At 39.2% G+C, this 26342-nt stretch overlaps 1 long non-coding RNA gene across 2 annotated transcripts in view; it reads left to right on the top strand.

Moving 5' to 3' along the window:
• LOC114143911 (uncharacterized) overlaps nt 1-26342 on the top strand; it is a 53867-nt gene that overhangs the window by 14436 nt on the left and 13089 nt on the right. Inside the window, exons 2-6 of one of the 2 annotated variants that reach the window (XR_003595350.1) lie at nt 590-774; nt 16362-16539; nt 16742-16788; nt 21193-21317; nt 22195-25357. This is a non-coding gene — a long non-coding RNA (uncharacterized LOC114143911). Of the gene's footprint in view, nt 1-589; nt 775-16361; nt 16540-16741; nt 16789-21192; nt 21318-22194; nt 25358-26342 lie in introns of those variants that run through there. The other variant, XR_003595349.1, reaches the window with a different exon arrangement.

Below are 26342 nucleotides of genomic sequence, written 5' to 3'. Positions count from 1 at the left end.
CTTTCTAATTGGAGGGGGGCCTCATCAAATATGTCGTTTAGTAATAACAGTAATCACGGATCCTTTTATTCTTTCCACTTCTTGTCTTACTCCCAAAGCATCTAAAGTGACCTGTGCATTAAATAATGATGAAGCAGCAGCTGCTGCTGCTGGCTCTTGGTTCTTTTTAGTGCGTTGTTGTGGCCCTGAAATACAAATTGACAGCCAACCATTGTCCTCCACGCCTCACTCATAAAAAGGCTCTCCCTACTGGATTCTGTCTCTGATTGGATCAAAGGTTTGACCTGTGTTGTGCGATGACCTTTCACGATTCCTCCTGTCCCTCCAGAGTGGGGACCTTTGCCAGGGCACCTGGGTATTACCTTGACAGCCGCCTTGTCGGCGGCTGTCACAGAGCCACTGTCTGTTTGATGTCACCTCTGACATCGGCCTCTGTACCAATCGTCAGGAAGATCTGACGCCCATGCTGGGCTGTGAATAATAGAATATATCCAGCGGCCTGAGACCACCGTTGTCACTGGTGCTCCCCTATGATAAAATGTCCCCGTACTTACCTACAGGGGTGATGTGCTCTTCCTGTCTCTTTCAGGGTACAAAGCGACGCATCGGTGGCCAACCATGGGAAAGAGCTGTCAACACGCTTGCCCAGCTGGCAGTCACAACGCTCCCACGGGGCCCACAGTCGACTGAAGTGAAGAGTTAAGGATGCTGAGGGATCATAAGGGATACCTGCAAGAGCAGGGGAATCTTAACTCTGATGAACCTCTGTCAACAGTGAGAGACGCCAAGAAATGTTTAGTGTGCTCTGTTTTACCAACCCTCAATCACTAGCCTCCCTCGAGACTCATTACAAGTTGGTCATCTCATTTATCTCTTTATTTTGGGTATATACAGTATATACATCCGGATCCCTTCAATTATATTCCTGTTTTTGTTTCATTCCAATTTTCTGGGCTGAATGTACACCACACCCTTTTATACAATTTCGATTTTAATAATCTACCAACCTTTGGATTTTACTATCCAATGCTGTCCAGTGTTGAAACATTGGAACATGGAAAAACACAAACATATCTTTAAGTTTATTTGCCAGGTGTTGTGAGGCAGACTGAGCTGTTGTTACATGGCTGTATTAGAGGCGAAACCCAACACCAAGTAATCTTATTGTGTCTACCCCTAAGAACTGACAGGAGAAAAAACTATACCAAAACCTAAGATGCATAATGCATACACATACAATTATCCAACATAAATACAAACACACGTAGTATTTTAGTAGCATGGCCCAATTGCAGCAAACAGTACGATTGTTTTAAATTTTGGTTCATTCTTCCAATGGGGTTAGAAATTAATTAGTTGATTAAAATACATTTGTGTTTTATTTTATTCAAATTTAAAGAACTGATTCCACAATCCTGGGATTTCTTTAAATTGAATTCTGGCAAATATGATCTGTAGTCATTAAACACAGCCAAAATAGCTTGAAACTAACATTAATCTAAAACAAATGGCATAAAATGTCTCCAAGACTCTTTACAGGTTTGAGGGTGCTTTTCCCTAAAACAAGCAGTCCTGAATTTTAACCTAACCTAAAATCACTGAATCAGAACTAATGTCGAGGTAAAAAAAAATGGTGAGTATAAATTTGGGAGAGAGCTGGTCGGGACTCACCCTGACACGTCTTTACTTCTAGCGATGGACTCCAAATATAAAGGTGTCTTGTGTATAAGTGATGGTAGGATGATAAGTAGGTAGACAAAGCCCTTATCTGCTGCAGTGTAGCCACATGATCTTTTAAGGATAAAGAATGCTTAGCCAATCTGTCTCAGTTTATGCTATTCACAAATAATTCATATTATGGGAAATATAATAAGACCCCCAATAAAGCAAAAAAAAAAAAAAGAGCTCACTCACTAAGATGTCTTGTGTTTCTAGAGTGGGGGATATCTTTGTTTCCCCCTTGGACCAGTCACCCTGGCCACCCTACTTTGGATAAGCAGTAAATAATGCATCCAGGGCTCATATTCACAAAGAATCTTAAAACTAATAGTAGTCCTTGTGATGTTATTTTAGAAACATTCTTAGAATATCTTGAATTGTACGATTTTCTCAGAATTTTGCCTCAGTAAGACAAAAGTTTTTTGAGAAGCATCTTAGGCCTTGGGAAAATTTCTAGCATGACAAAATTAGGAGTAGTGAAGAAGATCATTAGTGAGTGTAAGTAAGTCTTAGTTGCATTGCTTAATACTCTGAGAGTGGAAGGAAGATTTCATGGTAGGGTGACAGTGTTGCTATGGGGATGTCCTGTCATCCTGCCAATTTCTGAAACCATGAAAAGAATAAAAGAAATCAACTTAAAAACCTCATAAAACCACAAGTGGGGTCAGCCCGACCAGTCTGGCGACTGGTAGATCATCATACTGCATATACATTGAATTGATTTTATGGTGATAATAGACTTAGAGCAAGTAAATGTCCACAATTAAAATCCCTGCTTTTGGTGGTAATTTATTTTTTATTTTTTTAATCCTTACTCGGACTTCCCTCTGAAAGTTTTTTTTTTCTTGTCACAGCCCCTGGTAACCACACATCTAACATAGATGCAAATACAGTAAATCAGAGTACAGGAAATGGTGATCATGGCTGCCTGAACACAATCCATCAAAGTCACTGTCCTTGTGGAGAGCACATGTGTGTCAGGCATCATATGCTGTGGATTACTAAAGTCTGGGAATGTCTGTGGGTTCACTCCCACCCCCACAACTAAACCATATGTGAACCTGAAACATACTGTACATCCTATTAGATGTTTTTCGATATATAAATTGCCTTTCAAAAGTATTCAAGCATTTTGAGCATTTTCACATTTGGCCCCATATTAACGTTCAAATTAAAGTGTATTTTATTCGGATTCAATAGAACAGATGAACATAGGGCAGTTGTAAAAAGAAGAAAAAGTATAGTGTATGTAGATTTTATTTATCCCTCTTTAATCTGAAAATTATATATAAACTCTAAAGCAAACAAACACACTAAACATGTCACATTGTGAAAGTGACCAAACATGTCAGAAAAATGTTTGTTTGAGTCAATAGGGAGTTTGTTAATTTCTGTCTTCCTTAGTTTCTTTTTTTCATTAGATCAGTCTTGTTTCTGTTTTTTACTTTACCTCAGTTCTTTAGTGATTCTAGTTGTGTTTATTTCTTGTGTCTGGTCATTTTCCGAGTTACAGTAGTTTTTATTATACTTGACATGTCTAGTTATTTTTGTTGTTAGATTCATTTCCTAGTCCACAGTGTGTTCTCACTCACCCTATGTGTCACTTCCTCTTTCTCTCTCTCCTCCTCAGCCTGGCTTCTGCTCTCTCCCCACACCTGCAACTCATTAGCTCATCAGCCCAAGACTAAGACTAAGCCAGGTCTTTTGTTCAACATTCAACCTCCCATTACTTAAGCACATCATTCTCGGTTCCTCCTGTTAAATCCCATCGTATTCTGGTTGCTTTTTCTTCCTGGCTCCTGTTTAGTGACCCACATGGTAAGCAATGTAAGAAAAGTGAAACAAGGAGGTGATGGCATCATGCTCTTAGGATGTTTTTCTGTTTTCCAATTCCAATGCAAGGTCGATTAGCTTGAAAGAGTGATTATGCTAAATACAGGAAGATCCTAGAAGAAAGTTCTGGATGAGGACTTGAGAATTAGGTGGAATTTCCACCTAATTAATACAGTAAATCAGGATATTTACTGTATTAATTCAACAGTATATGCACTGGAAGTGAGGTCCTTTTTCTCGCATTCAGTGAGACAATGTACCTTAACACATTTTCAGAGCTGCAATTTAACATATAGCTTAAATTGCTATATATTAAATATAGCAATTTAACATTGCTATATTTAAACAGCGTCAGCAACTTTACAAAGAAAAATTGGTCCAACATTTCTGTCTCTAAATATGTAAAATTGGTAGAGAAAGTCTTGCAGCTGTAACTGCAGAAAAAGTGTCTGTTTCTAGGTATTGACTCTGGTGAGCTAATTATAAATGTGTATGCCATATTTTTCAGATTTTCAATTGGAAAAATGTAAATGGATGCATCATTTTCCTTCCACTTAACCTTTATACACTACTTTTGTTGGTCTGTCACAACCCAATAACATGCAGTGAAGTTTGTAGTTTGACAAAATCTTAAAAATTCAAGAGTTGGAGTATTTTGCAAGGCGATGAAAAAAGTCAATTCACCAGTGACCAATGAAAAAATATCTATGCAAACTCCACTTTCTTTCTTCTCTAAATTTATTTCTCAATCCTCCTCTATCGCTGGTATTTCACTTTCTCTCCACATTTTCTCTCTGAACTCTTTCCTTCTCTTTTCGACTCTGTAAGCCGGATGAAAATGCATTCCTTGAATGCACATAGAAATGCTGGGTTTTCTAGTGTCAGCACTTCTTAAAATGGGCTGCTGCTTGCAGACGCTTGAGCTGGGGCGAGATGGAAGCAGAAGGAAAATCCGCTCAATCTGCTAAACTCAGGAATGCGTGTTCTGTAAAACAAGTTTGTTTGAAGAGATTGGGAAGGTGGAGGAGACGGCGATGGCGTAGCAGAAGTAATCAGACCAAACCAGGATAAACTTCATGAGGTCTTCACCTTCCTTGGTGTGGTTTGGGGTTGCTTACTGTTTGTTACCATCAAGCCAAAGAGAAAGTGAAAATATTAAATTAGCATTATTTTTGCTGCTAAGTAGGAATGTTGAGTTCTGGTGTTTTAGTCCGCTTTGAGAACAAGCAGTTCACACATGATTATTTATTTATATATGTACATATATATATATAGAATCTCTGCAGACCCGACACATCATGGACACAAACTGTTCAGGCTTTTACCTTCAACTTGGCGCTCCACAGCGCTATTAGAAAAAGAAGTCGATACAAACAGTTTCTTTTGCCAGACTGTATTTTGGATAAACACTTAGCAGTTAGTGGCCAGATTCATAACACAGATATTTAAACTAATTCAACTTCCTCTTCCTTTTTTTTGTAAAAACGCTGTTTATATAAATATTTAATTGAAAGGAACGCAGAACAAAAGTCAAATACCTTGTCTGCACAAACCTGTCAAAAGCTGATTCTGACTCTTATTTTCTTCACTGTTAACAGCTGCATGAGTTGTTTAATGAATTATTTTATTACTTGTAAATGTAACAGCTGAAACTCCTTAAATAAAACATAGTAAAATGTAATTTATTATGAACCAGACATTTAACACACAAGCCAGGATTAGATGTTGTCATTTCACCATAGGGCAGAAACATCCGTTCTTGCATCATGCCTCTCATTTACTGTGTTTCAGCAGTTTGTTATCTGTCTCAAATATGTCCCTCAGGGTGTATATGATCACCTAACAATCTGCAGCGAGGAAGAAAATTATCAATCAATATCATTTTGCTGTCTTGGTAATCCCTGCTTGTGAGTAATAGCTTGCTGGAATCCTTTCTTTTTTACAAGCTGACTCAGTCAGTTGAACAGAGCCACCAGGCCTTTTTTTTTTCTTCTTCTTCCTCTGTGCTCCTCCCGGGGTGGTGGATGCACATGGGGACCACCCCCGGATTGAAAGAGCCTATCGCTTCTCTGGTTAGTGGGGATGAATCCTAGCATGTTTCTAATCATGCACAGGCGCATAAAGAGAGCTACATATGTACGTGATTACGCAAATGGAACATCATATGGCAGAATAATATGAAACTAATTTGATGACACTAAAGAATATACAAATGGAAAAGGGTCATGTACCACCCAATTTGTGAACACATGATTCCTGTTTGCAAAGAAAGACTCAAATGTTGAGATGTCAGAGAGGCAACAATCATGCAAGGATGGCAGTTCTGGAGCGTTTTTGTTTCTTAGACCCAAGGGGTGTAAGGTGCAGGGTGCAAACTGCCAACATGTAAAAGTATTCATACCCTATAAGCTTTTTCAGTTTTCACTGTATAACCCCAAAGTCGATCAAACGTTTAGGAAATAAAAATCTGAAAAGAGATTTCTGCATATGCACTCAGCCCTTTCTGATCTGATACCTAATGATTACTTTCAGAAGTCTCCCAATAGGTAAGCAATCCACCTGTGTATTGTATTGTAATGTAACGTGGTTACAGTGGCCACCCGCTGTACACAGGCTACAAACGTTGATGCGGCCATCCCGAGTTCAACTCCCGTTCTTTTTAGGCCCCCTTCCTGTCTGGTTAGCCTACTGTTAATAAAGAAAATTATTTTTTTTAAAAAACATTAGTAAACATAGAGCATCAGCATCACTATGACCAAGGGACAAGGAGAAAGCTGTGAAGAAGTTGAAACCAGGGTTAGGCCAAAAACAATATCTTAAACTTAAAAAATTTCACATAGCTCTGCAATCAATCACCTGTAAATAGAAAGAGTACGGCACAACTGCAAATTTACTAGGACATGGGCATTCACTTGTAACTGAGAGACCATGCAAGGAGAACAATAATCATAGAAGCAGAGTTTCATGATAACTATAAAAGAGGTGCAGAGAGGCAGCAAAAGACTTGGGACAGGATCGTTTCACCTTCCAGCTGGATGATGAATCTGAACTCAGGGATCCAAATGAAAACATACTGTCCTGCTAGAATGGACCAGTAAAAGTCCAGACCTAAATCTATCTGACTGTACTTGTATAGGACTTTATGAAGTCTGAGGACTCCAAAGTACTTTACACTACAATCATTCACTCGCTTGAAGCCACAGCTGCCCTGGGCAGACTGACAGAGGTGAGGTTGCCATTCAGTCGGCCTTCTGACCACCAGCAGGCAAAATGGACAAAGTACAGTATCTTGCCCAAGGACACAACGTCAAGAGGACTGAGTGGGGCTTGAGGCGGCAAATGACCGGCCATAGGTCAAATCCCCATGACCTGAGCCACTGCTGCAGACAAATTTATATAACAGACTGGGCAATTATCTAAACCCTTTGTCAGAATCACAAAGGGTTTGCATTCAATCGTACTGAACTTGAGCTATTTTGCAAAAAGGAAGAGGAAAAATTTAATTTTCTTGATGTAGCAAACCTGACAGAAACATGGCCTTTAACAGTCGCCGCAAACTGCACCTAAATGTGGTTTTAGAAAACGTCTCTTCAGAAGTGCCGAATACAAATGAAAACCCGACTTTTCAGATTTTAATTTGTAAAAACCATGTTCTACCATGTGTTGGCCTATATCACATAAAATATGAAGTACATAGAAGTTTACATCTGTAACATGACAGGCAGCTGCAAAGCTCCAGTGGAAAAATGACTTTTGCCAGGCATTGTGCCTTGATGTCTGGATGCTGCTGCAATATATGAGCCAGATGAGGTCCATTCTCTTACTGTCACATGTAGAGTAACTCCCACAAACTGTTCAGAGAAGTAAGCTGTCAGTCTGTCGCTGTCTTCCTCCTCCTCCTCACTCTTTGTCTCAGCTGTTGCCACGAGGCTCGGAAGGGTGATGATGGGTGTTTGAAGGCTGATGTAGAGAGAGGTGTGGGCTTAAAGATGGAAGACGGCAGAGAAACACAAAGAGTGAAAGGAAATCTACGATGGAGAATGAAAATAATGAGAATAGCGGGGAAATGATAGAGGAATACCAAATAGCTTAGTGATAGTTGATGTTCTCTTTATTCTTGCATCCTTGGAAAATTGTTTTAGTCTCTGCGCTTGGCTGATAGCAGGGGTACTGGCATGTGAACACACATCATGCATGTGTCCAAAGTACACACACACTCATGCACAACGCGAACAAGGATCTTTTGCTCGTTCTACATAGCAATCACCATGGCAACAAAATGTACAGAACACAGTCAGGGTGGGATATTTTTAAGTTTCAAAGGAATGGAAACAACAATGGAGACGACAAAGGAAGGAAGAGACAAGAACAGTTCAGAGTGAGGGAACAAAAGTGAAGCAGATAAAAGTACAAGCAGATGAGTGAGTGAGTCTGTGTTGGGGAGTGTGTGTCCAAGGTCACACAGCTTAGAGCCATAGGTACCAGAGAAAAGAGGAGGATGACAAGTAGACGAAAAAAAAGGTAGAAATGTCTCCACATTTACTGGTGTTTTTAGGGTAATTGGCAGCTGCATCCATCTATTCATTACAATGAATGAATTGTAATGACTGAGTGCATCACATTTTGACTATTATTTTACTTCTCAGACTATGCATGTAAGTCACTACAAATAGTGTACATTCAGTATTTGCTGATGCACCAGAACCATGCTCCTGTTTTAAGTTGTCATCTGATCTGGACTGACACAAGTGGTGCTATATGTGCTTTTGCTGAAAGCTAAATTCTAAAACGTAATTCGTGCGTCTGTACGTCTGTGTGTTTACGAGCTCCCAGCTCTTCCCTCCTGTCTGGGTGTGGATTTAGCAGAGACAGCTGAGTTAATTTCAGAAGGTGAAGCAGGTCAGAGGTCATTCCTCGGTGTAGGTGGCCTGTTGTACCCAGACCACCATCTAGCAGATGCCAAATAAATCACAGTCTTGCTGAGTGGTTTGGCAAGCAACACATGCCTCACTCCTCACACTGCCTGTCTGTATATGTGTCTGTCTTTCTTTTTCAGGCTCTTTTTTTTTCTTCTTTTTGTTAACACACAAACACACACACACACACACACAGCTCATAAAGGCACATCTGGCCCAGAGATCCTCACTGGACATGATCAACTGTGACCTTGAACACCTTCCTGTTTTGTGTCTTGGCATTTGTCCAGATCAGAATTATTTTTTTTTCCAGTTTATCTGTCAGAAATTTATATTTGGTATGTTGATATTTTATTAACTTGTGTGAATATCTACATGTCCCAATGCAGTGTAGGATATATTCACAGGATGAGCATTGGAGTGTTCTGTGTGTTGTCATTAATTTTGCATGACAAAATGCTCATTTCCTCTTTGATAGTCATTCTGTGTCTCATGAGTTAACCTGGGCCAACCAGTCAATTACCAAAACAAATGATGTTTATCCTCCCTCTTTTCATTTTTTTTTTTATTATCGTGTAAGTCTTTTGTAGTTAAAAAGAAAGAGTACATTATGAAGTAATGAATATAGTCAAATTATTAATGTTCAGTATTGTTTTTGGCATTATTTAACGTTTTTGCTGAATGAAAAGATTACACACTTCTGTGCATGAATGTAGCAGATGCAAAATCTGATGATTGAACAAAATGAACACAGTGAATGTAAATTAATTGGATTAAAATAAAATGAAATAGAAAATACAACTTAAATAAAATAAGATAAATGAAATGAAAATTTAAATGAAAAATGAGGCTTGACCCAATCCTTAAGTTTACGCTTTAATAACACTGCATTATACTTTCCCTGTGGGGCCTGTGTTGTTCCCAGTAAACATGGGATGACTTTCTGGGGATAGATTAATGATTTGAACATCAGTTTGTAGAAACTGAGTTTAAATCTTCTTGGAGAGTTGAGCTTACGCCTGCTCAGACATTTTAAAGTCGATGTGCGCCACCTTGAAAACTACTCCAACCATAGAAACTCATTGCTGTTCAAGTCGACACTAAAATGTATTTACGTCGCTGCTCGTTTAACATTAAAAGCATTTGTTGGAATATATGTTCCATTTCATTTGAACCGCTTGTTGAGAAACCTTAAATGGACACAGTAACAATCCAATAGAAAAGTAAGACGGCTTAAAAATTAACTGGAGCTGAATAATGTTGACTTGAAGTTTTATGTCTTGAATTTTTTAGTGCTGTCCAGATAATGTATTTAAATTCTGGAAGGGATTGATGATGTGCAGCAGGTGAGTTGCTGATCTGAAGAGTCACGTTGGCTGCTGTTTATTGTTTTCTCTGTGCCAAGTTAATCTAGTTCTGGATTTTTGTTCTGGGATTGTTTGCTTCTACATTACTGGTTTATAGTTAAGGCACTGCTAATCTGTGTAGAAGGCTACATTGTAAATCCATCACTGTTGACTTTTGTTTTCTGGGGGGGGGCAGGGGGAGTTACTCCTCCTTTATATGAAAGTAGGCTAACAGGAAAGGGGGAAGGAGACGGGGGAAGACATGCGGCAAATATCATCTGGTCCAGGAGTCGAACCCGCGACGGCCGTGTCGAGGACTCAAGGCCTCCAAACATAGGTCGTGCTATCCCCTACGCCACCACGGCACGCCCCCACTGTTGACTTTTAGTAATATTACAAATCAACTTCAATTAATTATGGGAAGATATTAAAGTTGAATAAGGTTGATCTTGCATAACAGTAAGTGTCAGTACTAACTGTTGTTGTTGTTACTTAAAAGAACAACAATTTAATTAAACTAGGCCAATTGTCAGTAAAAAACTTTTAGTATAGTAAATGCTGGTAAAACACCTACTAGATGGGAACATTGTTGGAAGTTACAGACCTGGACAAGTTTGCTGGCACCTTTAGTGGAAATTATTTTTATTGCAGCATTTAATCTCACACTGGGAGGGCAGGGGGAAATAGAAACTCTACCTGTTCAGTAGATTTATTCAGGAGAAATATAAATTTCAACAAAGTTACAAGTTTTGTTACGCTTAAAGAATGTGTTTAAAATCGGACGCATTAAGTTTTTAAATTTGATTTTAGGTTTCTTATTTTTGCCACTGGCCACTTGACTGGATGAAGATTGGAGAAGATTAGCATTTGGCTGCATGTCATCTAATCACTGGGGAGTGGACTCAGAGGGAAGTTTTTATGCTGTCCTACCTTCACAAACGTATACAAGTGACCTTGGTAAGCAACATAAAGACAACTTTGACTGTAACTGGAGTCTTGTGGATTAAAAGGAGACTAAGCTTGAGGTTGTTGGGGGGTTTTTTAACGTCAAATACTTTTGGTGTGATCCAAAGAATGAAAAGTTGGAAATGAATCTCATGCCCAATGTTAAGGATGGTGGTGGCTCGGTGATGCTGTGGGCCTTTCTTTTCCTAATGTCCTAGGAACAAGAACTTTTGAGTTCTTGGCATTAGGGTCTCTTTGAAATACTGGAACATTTTGAAATAAGTGAAATCCAGTTAGATTCAGCAGTAACTGAAAATGTGTCAAAGCTTTGGGTTTCACCAAGGTAAAGATCTAAAACAAATGAGTTAGGCTATGTAGTTGGACAGTGAGGCACTGCTGATTTGCAGCAGGAAGGTCATGGGTTTGAATCTTGGCCTGGTGTCTTTCTGCATATAGTTTGCATGTTCTCATTGTTCATGCGTGGGTTCTCTCTGGGTACTTTGGTTTTTCCTACAGTGCAAAAACATGACTCATTACTCTGATTACTATTAACTGATTACTCTTAAATTGTGTTTAGGTATGACTGTGTCTATGAAGACGCTAGATGATGATTATCTTGATGCAACAGCTATTGGTCAAAAATCAATCTTTCTATTTGCACCTACCTTGTAAAACATTATTGGAGAGGACCATTTCATTCAAACTTACTAGTTTTGGCCTTGGCTGCGTGTTGCTGCAGTTGTTAGCTCTGGTGCCTTGCAGCAATAGCATTGTAGGTTCGAATCCTGCATGGATTCTCTCCAGGTACTCCTGCTTCCTCCCATAATCCCAAAACATGTTTGGTGAGTTTTTCTTTCTAAATTTGCATGAGTAAAAAGTATGTGTATGGTTACAAATTTTACATAAACAGACAAGAAAAACGTCTAAAAGTTGCACTGAAACAATCGAGAACTCTAGTGAAAGGAATGTATGTGAAATGCAGTTCTTCTGCTTTTTATTTAATACAGGCAAAAAATTTTCTGCAGTTCCATCTACTGTTTAAAATGAAAACTGCCGTGAGTGTCGTGTGCCTGAAGCAGCAGTTTTTAAAGATAACATCATTAATCTCGATGATAGAACTAACTTAAAAAAGGATGTTTGAGCAATATGGAGAGCCATTTCAGCCAAAATTAAATAAATAAATATATAGGGAAAATAAATAAAGAAATGAGTTAAATAAATAAATGAGTAATTGGCATCTTTATTCCCATATTTTGCCTGACATGGCTCTCCATAAAGGACACATGAAAAAAGGATAAATGAAAAAGGGACAAATTGATAAATGAAAAAGAAATAAATGGAAAAGCGATAAATGAAAATGGAAAATAGGGAAATGAAAAAGGGCCAGGCAGAAATAAATCGGTGAATAAATAAATGTAAAAGGGAATAAAGATGCCAATTACCCATTTATTTATTTTACTCATTTATTTATTTATTTTCCTTATATATTTATTTATTTAATTTTGGCTGAAGTATCTCTCCATACTATTGTGATAACAGTTAAGACAGAATGATAGAAACTATTTATTACGTCTTTTTTAAGTAACTATTTAGCTGTAACTGCATGGCACAGTAATCATAGTTCCACCAACACAAATACTGCTCTTCAAAAATCATATCCATTTTTGAAATGCTTCTTTAGGACACCAGTCACATAAAAACTGTTATTTCTATTACTAAGTAACTGCATTCAAGTACAGTTTCAAATGTAATTGAATGCAGTTACTCTCATTGAACAAACTGGAGAAAACGGTAAAAAAAACAAACAAAAAAAACAATCCCGAATATTAGCACAGTTTAACTGGAATTTATTGTGACAACAACAGATGAAAATACTTATTATGACAAGAAATTTATAATAAAAAATGAGACAAATGCCCACCCCTGACAGAACCAGTGGTCTAATTGGTTCCAGTTTAAGATATTACACCCAGTAAATGGTTTCAGTTTACTATTCTGGACCCATGGTGCGCTCTGAGCACGAAGAGGGATACCTTTTTGAGAGATCTGGGGCAATCTGACTGAAATTTGGCAGCAGGGTTTCCACAGGTTCTGTGGAGACATCAGCTTTTTTTTATTATTTTTTTTTATTTTTTACTTGCAGTGGTGATCCAAACAGGAGATGACAGACCAGCATTGTGTGCAGCAGGAGATTGCGGGCAGGTTGTGCTCTGTGTGCGCTTGGCTTTTACCATGACGGTATGCCTCTAAAGATAATTTGATGATCTCTGTGTTTTGCTGCCAGGAAGCCCCACTACCTCCCCCATAGCTTCCTCCCTCTTCCGATTCCTGTACTGATGTGGTAACTTATTAATTTCTGTCAGTCGGTTCTTCTGCCATTCAGAGATACTACCAAATCACATTATATTTGTCATGGGTTAGGTCTATGGGCAATGCACCTCCTAACAGAAGAAAAGAAAAAAAGGATCAAAGATGTGCTTACAATCACCTCTGGATGTGGGAGGTAGAAGAGTTTGTGTGAATTTGTTTCTTACAAATCTTAAATGGGGAACACAGAAAACAATCAGTGTCTTCTCTGTTTTCAAGATACTTCAGAAAGGTTGGTCACTACTTTTTTTTTTTTTAGAATTGCAAGTGAGGAAAACCTGTTGTGGTGGTTCAGATGGACATTGCATATGGTACCAAACTAAAATAAACAATGATTCCGAAATCCCAGTGGCTGAAGAACCACAATACTATATTTGCTCATTAGTGCGTGTGTGGCAGAGGATTTAAAGCTGTCACTTTGTAATTACCTCAGCAAATACAGGCTTGGAGAGAGTTGACTGAAGTCGTACCAGTAGGACAACCCTGGGAGAAAATAAGAAGTGACAAGCCACATAACACAGCGTGGGACATAAATAACTTTTAGGCCCTTCTCTCTCTCTCTTTCTCTCTTTTCCTGGATGATTCTTCAAGGATTTTAAAAGAATGAGTGAGGGAGAGCTGAGCTGAAATGAGAGAATATCCCTTGCTTTCATCTTTAGAAGACATCCTTTCTCACTTGCTTTGATGAAAGCCTTTGGTTTTTTGGGGGGATTTATCCTCTTACATTAGATGTATGTGGTGTAGCTTGCGTGCTCCGGTTTGTGCTCGACTCACACACACATTCACATGCGTTGTTATGAGGCCTGGCAGTCACCTATCTACGTTTCCTCACCAGAAGGTGCGTAGGTGGCATGGGAAGTTGGGCTTTGTGTGCCTGAGCATTTGAAGGACTTCTCAGACCCAGCTCAAGTTGTAGGGCTTTATTTTCATCAGACCTGTCACCCAGTCCGCTATCTGATGTGAACTCGCTGTCGCTTTGACAGATTCAATCAAAGATTTACAGTAGATGAAGACAAAAACACATGTATCAATTTATTTATTATGTTTTTTTTTTACTATGGATTATCGTTTTATTTCATATTGTGTCACAGAGTATTGGATTCTGTCGCACTGTCATATCAGCTCTCATTCTATGTTTTGCCCACTTCACATGGCAAGATTTTAAAATTGTCAGGTGATTTTTAAAACTTGAGGAATGCATTGGTTTATTGTCTTTGTTTATGAAATCTATTCAGGTTGTTGCTGTGCATTGTGTGAGTGTGAGCTCAGCTTTTATCACTGAAAAGGCCTTTAGAAGCGAATGGGGACTGGTGACACGTTTTCTAACATCTTCCAACCCTGAGCATGTACATATCCACACAGCCACACACTGATTTATATTATATCCTCTAAGCTTTATCAGTTTGCCTCAAGCTCTACACCACTCGTACCTTTCTCAAATTTTTTCCCTCTTCTCTCGCAGCCTCCACCGCTCCACCTGGCTACGGTCCAGCCATAGATTGTTAATTATGGTTTGTACGTGATGCGCGGTCTTTCCTCCAAATACTGCAGCAACGTTCTTTGGCAGACATCAAAGTGTCGGCGTTTCATTCCACGGGGATTAGTGATGGGAGTGTGATAATGCTCTTGCCTGCTAGGCGAATTAAACGCCCATGGCTGGGTGCAGGTACCAAGAATCAAATGAACGCACAATCGCACCGGCGGTCATACACAGTGCAGAAACCCAAACAATAGGAGGAAAAAGAAAAGGCGCAGGTTTGACAGATTCAAACATGTTGAAAACACAATGAGACCAGCAGCCTCATTCCAGCGAAATGCACAGTGATTAAACTGCGGACTAAACATCCAAGCAAACTCTGGTCCCTTTCATCTGATTCCTTTCAGAGAAAAAAAGCATAACATTAGTCAGTGTGTCCATAGAGAGAGTCACAGTACATTGACTGTCCTTCACTCATCTCTCATCTCTCACCCCATGGCAAATTGGATTTTTAAACGGCTCGTTTTTTTTCATCATTCCCCCGCACTCATAATTGACAGCAGTTTTCTTTCTCGCTGTCCATTTTCTTCTGCTTGTTTCTCTACGCCTGACCAGAAAACTTAATGAAAAAAAAAAGAAAGAACTGTTGAAACATAAAAAAATATTTTTCAGAAGTCCAGTTTCTATAGCAACTCTCGCCATAATTTGCACAAAGGACAAATGACAAGTGTTTAAAGGACTGCGGGGCATTTTAATGTTCAGTTTTTGGTATTTTTGTTGGTTTCTCGGCACACAAGTAGGTCCTGGGAGACGGGCAAGAAAAACAGACATGAAAGGGAAAATAACGGCGTCAGAGAGAGAGAGACAAAGGCAGTAGAAGCTCGTCCTTGGTGATCGATGCAGGCGCTGCTATCTGTTCTTGTTTCTTTGTCCACAAGGACGAAGGCGGAAAGGAAGAGGCAATGTGATGCATATGAGCATTGTTCAAAGACCTTCTACGAAATACCTGATGACATAGATGGCTTACTGTACAATTCACACTTTCTGCTCAGACACAGGCTTGATGACATGAGAAGAACAGATGTCCAACAAAAGAAAACATGCAAACATCTGAATTTCAATTTCCATGTTTACGCAAGACCAGTTTCCTCTTTATTTGATAGCCTAAATAATTTGAATCAGGTTTTTTTCTCATGTTTCGTAGCATGTTTGTATTATTAGTATCAAGGGATTAAAGGATAACTTGTAGACAGACAGATCAACAACGACAGAAAGTTGACCTTTATTTCTCCTTGTACACTGGTTTAACAGCCCATAGTGGCAATGGAAAGAAAGGCAAAGATAAGGGTGGCAACAACAAGGGGGACGAGGGAGTCTGAAAGAAATAGTGGAAGAAGTGAGGGTAAAAAAAGGAGAGCATATAGGACCAAAAAAAACACAGCATTTAGAAAAAAGGTTAGCCTTAACAACAAACAAATATCTCTCTCCACCTGTAATCGCCTCCTGCAGGTCAGCCTCTGCCTCGCCTCGCTACAATCCCCCTACTAACACCAAACCAAGCCATCAAACAGCTTCTTGTGTCCCCCCACCCCTCCCTTTTTTCTGTTTACGCTCACACATAAGACCTTGATGTTTTTCCAATAATTGGCAGCAGAGGTTGACTTTTTCTTTCTCACCAACCTCCCCCCCTCCCTCCTACCCCTCTTCTTTTTTCTGTTTATCTTTTTCTCTTTTTTTCTGCTCTTCCTCTTCCTTTAGAGATGAATAGTTGGCCCAGCATCAAAGGCAGACTCCAGCCGGCCATTCTGACCACCACAAAGGGGCGTTGGGCGCTGGCGCGGGGCCAGGTGCTACACATGGTCACATGGGGACAAGCAGTGCAGATGGGCCCTGCAGAGGCCTTGTCGCCCTCCACCCCCACGCCTGCACACCAGAGGTCAGCAGCTAAAGTATCAGAGCGTGCGCTTCCTGTAAGGTGATCTTGTTGTGCAACTGATTCCCATTTGTTTCCTTCTGTTTTTTTATGTGCTTTTGTTTCTCTTAGCCTGTCTACTTCCTGGTGCAATGTTTCTTCATACACATCTTGTGAGCTTTTCTTCTGTTACTGCATTTTCTTTTTTTTTTTTTTGCTTTTCCAGAGCACAGATCTAAGACTTGGGCCGCCTGTGGAACTGAACCAGCTGAGGTAAACAGTTTCCCCTCAGAGACAGACCAGTGTGTATAAGTGTTAGAGAGGACCAGGCTGCAGTTTAGTCGAACATTTCCCCCTACCCTCAACAGTCCTTGTTCAAATATATAAACAGAGTCGCCGAGTCCAATGTGGCTGGGGCCAATACAAATACATTTATGTGAAGGACACAAGAAGGTGGTTAGATAAAACAAATGAACAAGTCGCTGAACTCCAAACATATATGTAATTCCAGGCTTGGTTTTCAGCTCCTTCAGCTAATGCGTTTGAAGAATTTCATTGAGAGAGAGGCAGAGACTGAGTGACTGAATCAATTTGGATTCTTGATTTCAGAGCAATTTTTAGATCATTTAACATCAACAGGATCCAGTCAGATCTCTGCTGTTTTACCTTGTGTGAAATTTGGAACAACTAAAATTTTTGAAGTAAAAATGAGAACCAACACCATTTTTTATACACTTGCCTTTTGATTCATACATGTTTTTTATTACTTACAAACAAAGTGGTTAATTTTGCCATTTCCTTTATAGCTTTATGTATTTTTTCCAGGTACAGCACTTGTTTCAATGGCAAAAGTGAATTAAAATCTGCAGTTCCTTATATTATGCTGCTTGTTGTATCGCCACAAACACTAACAATAATGTATATTATTTGAATTTTATATGGCTAAAGACAAGTAGTAGATGATTGGGGGATAGAATGAAAAGTTAATGGAGAACTAAAGTTATTTTCAAAAGAGAAAGTTTGTTGGAGAACATAATTGCACAAACACCATAATGAAAACCAATAAATACAGCAGAGGGCAAAGAGCGTAACCCTAACCCAAACCTAACCAATAGACCATTAGTTACTCTGGAGGAGCCACAGAAATCCACAGCTTAATTTGGTGAATCTGTCAAAAGTTGGTTGTCTGCTACAACAGTCAGGCATTTATGTAAAAACCCATTGTTGAGAGAAAACCATAAAAAGTGCTTCCGCAAGTCATATACGGCACACAGCTACTCTAAAACATGCCACTCTACTAATAAGTAACTTTAATACATTTCTGACCAATATGAAATACAGGTCTAACACAGCACATTACCATGAACAGACAATCTGAACCATGAAACAAGATGGTGGTCGCATCATGCTGTGGGACAAGGAAGCTAGTCAAAGTTGATGGGACAGTAGGCAAAGATAAATACAAGGCCTTTTTGACAGAAAGCCTGTACAAGGAAGTTTATCTTCCTGTCTGAACATTACCATAAACACACAGCTACAATCACAATAGTATTGTTTAGATCCAATCATCATAAAGTATAATGATGGCCCAAAGTCCAGATTCTGTGCAAATGAGAATATATGTGTTGCGAGATTTGAAAGTCGATGTTTGATCATTCAATCTGTCTGAGTTTGGGTCATTTTTTGAAGAAAAGTAACTGAAAATGTGTGTTGAAGTGATTAGCTGGTGGAGACCATAATCTAAAAGGACTTGCGCTTGAAGCTAAATACAAATACATGACCCACTTTTCAGATTTTATTGACAAAACTTCCCAATTTTGCATTACTTTCTGTTGGTCTCTCATATAAAATCTCAATAAAATACATTGAAGTTTGCGAAATGACAAAATGAGAAAAGTATAATTTGCTATCTTTTTTGGGAGAGAAAAAATGGAAACATGATGTTAAAGAGCAAATATGAATTTTGTTTTTTGAATAAAAAGAGGCAGCAGCAGTCATTCTCTTTGCACTGCCTGTTGTCATGCATAAATCTTAAGCTTTCAGCCACATGTTTAAGATTAGATGTACTCTTCTGTGAGATAAAAACACTCAACAAAATTCAGGCTGATTCCCTGCTGCTTAACAGTTAATTAACTCCATCCACACCCTCTCCTTTGGGGCTGACTGGGGACTGATAACAAAACATTTGCAGTGTGAATTGTATCCATTTTAGTGAGGAATGATGTACCTACGTTCATGTGTTGAAAAGAATCAAAATAACAGGATGAGATAGCTTTCCATTAAATTTCTCTTAATGCGTCACAAATGTCGTTTCTGCCTTCAAAACACATCGGAAGAAATAAGCTGACTGTTTCTCAAATAGTCCTGTCAAAAATACCCATATATGTTCCTGTATGCTCACAAAACCCAAATCTGGATCCCAAATTTGTTTTTGCTATCCCAAAAAGAGAGTCTGTAAATCTCAATTTTTGGGAGATTTACAAACTTTGATTAAAGTGCAATCTTTCCTGGTAAAATATTATAATTTCCTTTTTTTTTTTTGCTGCTTGAACCTTGATTAGTGGAGCCATGTAGTTATATTATCTTTTATTTGTCAAAGAGTCTCCCTTTTTAGGACTTAACTATTAAACAAATTGTTATGAGGAAACTATTACTAGCACTGTTTGAGTAAAATTAACATTTTTCTTTTATTCTATGAACTACTGAAAACATGCCTCCAAAATTCCAAGCAAAAATTTTGTATCTATTTGCAGAAAAATAGAAATGGTCAAAGTAAAGAAAAACATACAGTGCTTTCAGATCTCAAATAGTGCAAAAAAAAAAACAACCTCTTATTCATTTAGCAACAATTGTTTTAACTCAGGAAGAGGTCAGAAATCAATATCACTTACTTGCAGTCAAAAATACAGAAATTGTTTTTCATGCTTTATGTGGAACTGCACTACATTTTGTCCCGCTCTGGAATTTTGGTGATTTTCTGGATTTATGCTGAGGTTGAGACATTTAAGTTACTGCGTAGTTCCTGCTCCACTAATTTGGTGATGTGTAAAGACTTTTCAGATCTTAAAACATTTTCCTTTTACCTACTCTGCCACTTCATAATCATGCTCTATCTAATTTTTCCTTTTCTTTAGCCAGGTGTTGTACTTTCGTGAGTTCTTGATCAGTCTGTCCAACGCCCATTAGTGCAACAATGGCTGTATTTAAATGTTTGTTATGGCCTGCTTGAGTTTTCTACGGTCTGTCCATTAAAACCCCAGTAAAACAAATCCTGGTCTGTGGTAGCAACATGACAAAATATGAAAAACAGACCAAAATATACGTTGGCGACACATTCACTCTCTGTGTAATGGTAAAAGAGAGAGACCAAAAATCAACCATTCCTGTCAAATTTGTCTGACACAGTTTAAATTTAATACACCCTTTGCTCAAAGCATAGGTGATGTAAAATGTTAAGCAGTCTACCGGGGGTGAGACAGTAACTACTCATGAACTCTTTAACGACACCATGTACAAAAAACAATCTCTTTAAAAATATATAGATTCACTGTACAGTTTAGGTAATGTCACCCCATACAGAGAAGAGGTTAATAAAAACAAGTAAATTAATCCCCAAACCAGACTAAACCACCATGAAAACGTAGTTCCAACTTAGATAATAGCTCACTTACCACAGAAAGCTTCCTAATTAAAAAAGCAGAGAAAATGCTAATGAAGTTACCTAAATAGGGTCAACTATTGGGTTGCTCAGCTTCTGAGGTAAGATCTTTGCTGTTAGAAAAATTACGAGCAAAAGCAGACTGGTGTTGTTTTTCTATAATAATGGGCATTATTTTCACTTTTATGTGTTCCTCCTACAGAGAAAATAGGCCTGATCTCTCCCTTTGTGGTTGCTCCAACTGTTCACTTCCACCGCCCACACAACACATTTTCCCAGGCAACAGTGTTCTTCCAAAGTTTACACACAATAAATAACGCTATGCCCAAAGCAGTTAGCAGTGGCCCCGCTCTCTCCCGTTTCCTGGCTGGAGTTGAAATGAAATGGTAATTTTGACTTGAGGAGGATTTCAAAGGGATGGCCTCCACTTTTCATCTTGATGCATACCACGAGCTCGCCGACACATTCACGCTGGGATTTAAAAAGGGAAAAAAGAAAAAAAAAAACTTAGAAGAGGAGAGGAAAAAAAAGCAGAATTTTAAGGGGTTTTTTTTCTATGAACTTTTCTTTCTTTTCTCCTGCCATCTCCCCAAAGATAGCGAGATGTAACGTTGCTGAGATCTCTCCCCCCAGATGGACGGCATTTATATAAACAACCACCCCCGGTTCAGGGATCGTTTGATTGATGTGTCATTGTCCAAAGATTGTTTCCAGGCATTTGAATAGATAATTCAGCATTTGATGTAGACATTTCTCTTGAAAGGGCCAGGGGGCAGATGTGGGGGTAGAGCAGAGGTGTCCTCCATCTCCCATGCTATTTTTGCATCCAAGGCTTCAACCGGCTTCAGCCGTCTTCTTCTCTGGGGAGATTGACTGACACTTGAATCGTTCGACTCAAGATTATAGAGCAGTTTCCAAAACTCCTTCAGAGAGCTGCCTGAACACTCTGTTATGCAAATACCTTTGTCTCAAACAAAAGAACAGTGTAAAGATGCATCTTGTTTTTGTTTGTTTTCCAGGACTGCCTACAGTTGGATTCCAAGGTTGGACCAGGACCAAAAGGAGCTGAAGAAGGATTTTCAGAACATTTTTCAGTATCTTGGCATCCAGGAGTGAAAAATGGAGTTTAGGCATCCAAAACAAGGTATGCACATCTTCCACTCAAAAGAAACCCCCTAAGTTCCCTCGTCACAGTGTTATGAGGCTCATCCATTTGGCACTGCAATACCAGGGGTACACTACGCCGGCGCAGGCCAATTACATCCCATTGTCAGGAAGTCATTAGGGAAAAGTCAAGTTGACAAAAGCTTGGTGAGAGAAAAGAAAGCAAATAAAAAAAAAATTAATCAAAAACGATGTGATGTCTTCATTATCTCCCAGCTCTGCAGCCTGTGTAGAAAAGGGCCGGTGTTAATTACTGCTGATTACACGTCAGCACACCAGGCTCAGCGGGCGCACAGATCGCTTAGAGGGGGCCACAGAGACCCGGAGAGGAAAGGATGAGGTCATTTGCAGACAATGATGTGAAATGAGTGTCAAGTGGTCCTCCTTGGTGGGTTCAGCTGGTTGGGAAGCAGATGAGGAATGTAGATGAGGCACCAAAATGGTGGAGTAAATCTGCCGGGGTGTGCATGTGTGTCTCTTCACTGCAGACCTTTGTGGTTGCTGCTTTTTGGTGCTTAAAGAAATGCTTTGCTTGTAGTTAGAGAGAAACATGTCGACATAAGGGGCCTGTTTAATCTGATGCCACAGCATCGCAAATAGATTTAATACTGCTCTTTGACTAGGCCACTCGAAAAACATTCTCTTAGCTTTTTGAGCCTTTCATCTAGATTTGCAAGGTTTTAGGGTTACATCTCTACATGTTTTGTACATCTTAAGACAAAAATATTCTACCTACTGTTCTTTCCTTGTCTTGCTAAAGAAAATCAGCCTTACAGCATTATCTAATATCTGTCTAACAACTGTTAAATTACCACTAGACCACCGAGGAAGGATTTTTGTCACTTTCTTCTTTGCAGAATTTTTTTAAATCAGTCACAATGGAGGGACTGTTAACATGAGGAGGCCTTTTCTAGGTTATGTCACTCTGTCTCAGTTGCATTCAGTTCTGGGTTTTCACTAGACTAATTCACCAAATTCACCCAGAGGTGGAATTGCTGGTGATTTGAAATATCTGAATATTTGCCTTCAGGATTTTCTGGCAGAGAGCAAAAATTGCAGCAAGATCTCCAGAACTTTATGCCTGTAAGTAGCCCCAGTCAAATAAACCATTGCTACTCTGTTTGCCTATTGGTTTAATATTCACTTTCTAAAATGCTGTTAGTTTTACACCAGATCTCAGGTTCCAAAAATATTTGCTTTGGTCTCATCAGTCCACAAAATAATCCCCCAAAGTCATCATAATTTATTTATTTATTTATTTTTTTTGGTCATAAGATGTATTTTTGTGTTCTTTTTCGCCAGCTGTGGAATATTTTCTTACTCTGCATTAAAAGTAACTTTGGTCGGCTGGTGACTCCTGGGAAGGGTTCCTATGGTTTTATGCCTAATTGAGAAACTTTGTTGCTTATCTGTTCTTTAGGTCAGGGCATGAGGTCCTGTTTTAGATCTTTCTCATGTATTTAAGTGTTTTCTTGACTAGGTGTGCAGTAATCAGGCCTGGATAGCTCATTCAGATTGCTTTTTTTATTATTAATGAAATCATTTAAAAACTGCTTTTTGTATTTACTCATGTTATCCTTGTTTTATAATGAAATTGATCTGATCGTATAAAACATGTTAGTGTGACCAAACAGCAATAATAGAGTAAATCTATAAAAGGGAAATGTTTATTTCATTTCAGTGCTCACGGAAATTTTGATCGAGAAATAGGCGGAGTAGATTTAGCTCCGATGCACCTAGTCAGAAATATATTTTCTTTTCTATCACAAAGTCTCTGTAGAGGCAAATACATCACTCTTACGACAGTTGGAAAATCTGACTACAGCTGCTCCAAGAGACGAGATACGGATCTGAAGAAACCGAAATTCTGAGCTAAACACTTCCTCTCCTTTCAGATGCTCGCCACCATCAACAAGAAGGTTTGCTGATAGGTCACCAAAACAATTTACTTGTGCAAAATACAAACAAACACCCAGGCCACCTTTGGGTTAAGTTTGTCTTTGTTGTGTGAATTGTATCGCTCTGTTGCATTTGTAGCCAAAATAACAGCGACAATAGCGGTGTTTTGAGACGTGCGGCAAAGCAGGCAGCCGAGGGCACAACGTCGCAAACCTTCTTGCCGCTTGCAGAGCAAGAGCTGCTTTGTTTAAATTTCCCCAGATCAAAGGGTGCAATGCAAATTCCTGCAGCTTCCACGACGCCATTTGATGTTTGAAGGAGCCAAATTATTGCGGCGATTACAGTAGCCGTGCACAATCGATGGAGCAGTCCAAACAAGCTCTTTATTGTGGCTCTCAATTAGCGGTGTGACATCTCAGCACCCAACGTCTGAGAGGCGTCCTACAATAGGAGAGGCTGTTTGGGCTGATAAAGTGATTTGGCTTGGTGGGGTCCTTTCATCTTCACTGACAGCAGGGTATTCAAGGCTTCTGGGTATTCTTTCTCCACATCCTCACGCCTCGCCTTTATTGTGACAATAGCGCCACTGTGTTTAGTGTCTCAAAATTGCCACAAGACTCTTTCTCTGTGTGTAACTACCAACTAGTTGCCTCTCAGGCGGGCTGCTGTGATGAGGATCATTGTTTAAAATGAAATGATCAGCGATGTCCTGAGACGCAGTCAGTTAAATGAACTCCTGTTTCTGTTGCAGCAATTTGTGACTATGTTCACAGTTGGCTGCGGCATTCTGATACCATTCACGAAGTTGGTGAAGGCAGCATTATTGTTGTTGCTTGTGTAGTCGCTGAGAAGCAACTACATGAGTTGAAACGATAACTTTGCCCGTGGGAAGGACGGAGAACCAGAGGATCAGGTTCAGCTGATAACACTTTGCATTCTGCAGGCGCCAGTGACGGCTCTGATGCCTCATGTTTGATTCTCTCTTTCATGTTCTGCCTTCACTCTCGATGTAAGCAGCATGGGTGAGGAGGAGGTGAAGCGATGGCGAGATGACTACAGAGGTTTACAGAAACCGGGATTTGATGCTTCTCTGTCAAGCTGATGGACAGAGGACTAAAGGGATGTTGGTTTTAAAGCGCTGCAGGCTCTCACAGCAGGCTGCATCACTGGCAATAATCTGAAGAAAGTGGTTTGCCTGCAAAGAAATGCTGCATAAGAAAGCTATAGGCTGTATATATATATTTTTTTAAATGATTGTAGATAGAATGACATGCAGTTAGGATAAGGGTCATGCTAGTTCAAAATAAATGTTTAAATAGTCTTTTTTCACATTTCGTCACATTGCAACCATAAATGTAATCTGGGGATTATAGCTTTAAAAACAAAAACTGTGCATGGCTGTGAAGTTGTTGGAAAATGAATCATGGTTTTCAACTTCTTATGTACGTGGATTTGTATTCAGCACTTGTCACTCAATGATTAATAGAACCTCCTTTCACTTGCAGCAATTTACTATTACAGTTGTGAGTTTATTGGGGATGTCTCTACAAGCTTTAAACATGAAGAGACGGCTGAGTCCTACTGTCTGCAGCGCATCACCGCACATTAATGTTTAAGTTTTACCTAAAAAATAAAAAAAACCTTAATTCGATTTAGGTCGAAGCGATGATAAAACATAAATAATGCTTTGATCGAAGCTGTTGCACTGTATTTCCAGATCTGGCTGAGGGTTTAGCGATGTTCTCATACTGGAATGTAAACTTCTACCACAGTCTCAAATATTTCACAGCTTCTAGCAGGTTTTCTCCCAGGATTACCTCGTATTTAGCTCCCTCTTCCTTCCTACGCACTCTGACCAGCATTTACATCTCTGGTCATGAATGACATTCCCAAAGGATGACGCTACCACCACCGTGAGATTGTAATCTAACACTAATAAACTCAGTGTGTTGAAGGTCCACCAAATGTAGGTCAAACATTTCATTTGAGCTTTTAGCACCTTCTCCCACATGTCTGCAATATTCTTTACATGGCTTGTGGCAAATTTCTGAAGAAAAGTCTACTTGCTACCTGAGCCGTGGATCTCGGCAGCTCCTCCAGAGTTACAGTGGACCTCTGGGCTTTTTCCCTTATCAGACAGTCATGTCCTAATGTTCTTTGAAGTGATGGTACTCTGAGATGTTAGCGTAGTATTGTTGCCTAATCTTCTCTAAAACTTTCCAATACTTTATACTTGGGTGCTGTGTTCCTTGATCAGCTGTAACTCAGCTGTATATGTATGCTGAGATTAAATTACAGTTATTTACTAACTGGTTGACTTCTGGTTGCTCTGGAGTTTTTTTGTTTTTTTTAAACTATCAGAGTAGCTGAATACAAAAGTACATCACACTTTTCAGATTTTATTTTTAAAACACTTTGAAAGTAAGCATTATTTCCTCCACTTCAAAGTTAGTCACTACTTTGTGTTGGTCTGACACACACACAGCTGATTGCAGATGGGCAAATTAGTTACTTAAACTAAAAAGAAAACTAAGATAAGTGTATTTTCTGCACACACATCTTTTCTGGGACACGTAGTGCATTCAAAGAAGATTATCAGAGCTTAAAGACTTGGAATAATAAAATAAATCTCTGTTTTAGAAGGAATGAACAAAGTGTGGGGTTAGTGCTAATTTGTCATAACTAGGGTTTGAATTCAGTTTACTCGGAGTTATTTTCCTTCATGAACTGTCTACGTTCACCTGGTCCAAGATGTTCATCGCTCTGAGAAAATCCAGCAGTGCTCCCGCCTAAGAGAAACATGCAACACTAATAGATTTAGCTTAATTGCACCTCAGCTCGCAAAAGTACCTCTGTTTTCTCTCGGCCGTAAAAAGGCTTAGTGTTTGTTGTCGGTTCAAGACTCTCTGAAGGATATGCTGGCATCTGTAGGGTTCTGGCAAAAGGGAGAACCTATGGTGCTGGTGGGTGAAATGTTATTGTTTGAAAATTGTGCAAACAGCTCTCACAATGAAAAAAAAGAAGAAAAAAACAACAAAAAAGCAAAGACAGAGCTAAAAGGAAAGAGAAATGGGCAAAAAAAAAAAGAATGAGAGAGATCAGGAAA

This window comes from Xiphophorus couchianus, chromosome 5 (genome assembly GCF_001444195.1).
Source record: "Xiphophorus couchianus chromosome 5, X_couchianus-1.0, whole genome shotgun sequence".
Classification (NCBI taxonomy): Eukaryota; Metazoa; Chordata; class Actinopteri; order Cyprinodontiformes; family Poeciliidae; genus Xiphophorus; species Xiphophorus couchianus.
This window is presented reverse-complemented; position numbering and strand designations above follow the sequence as displayed.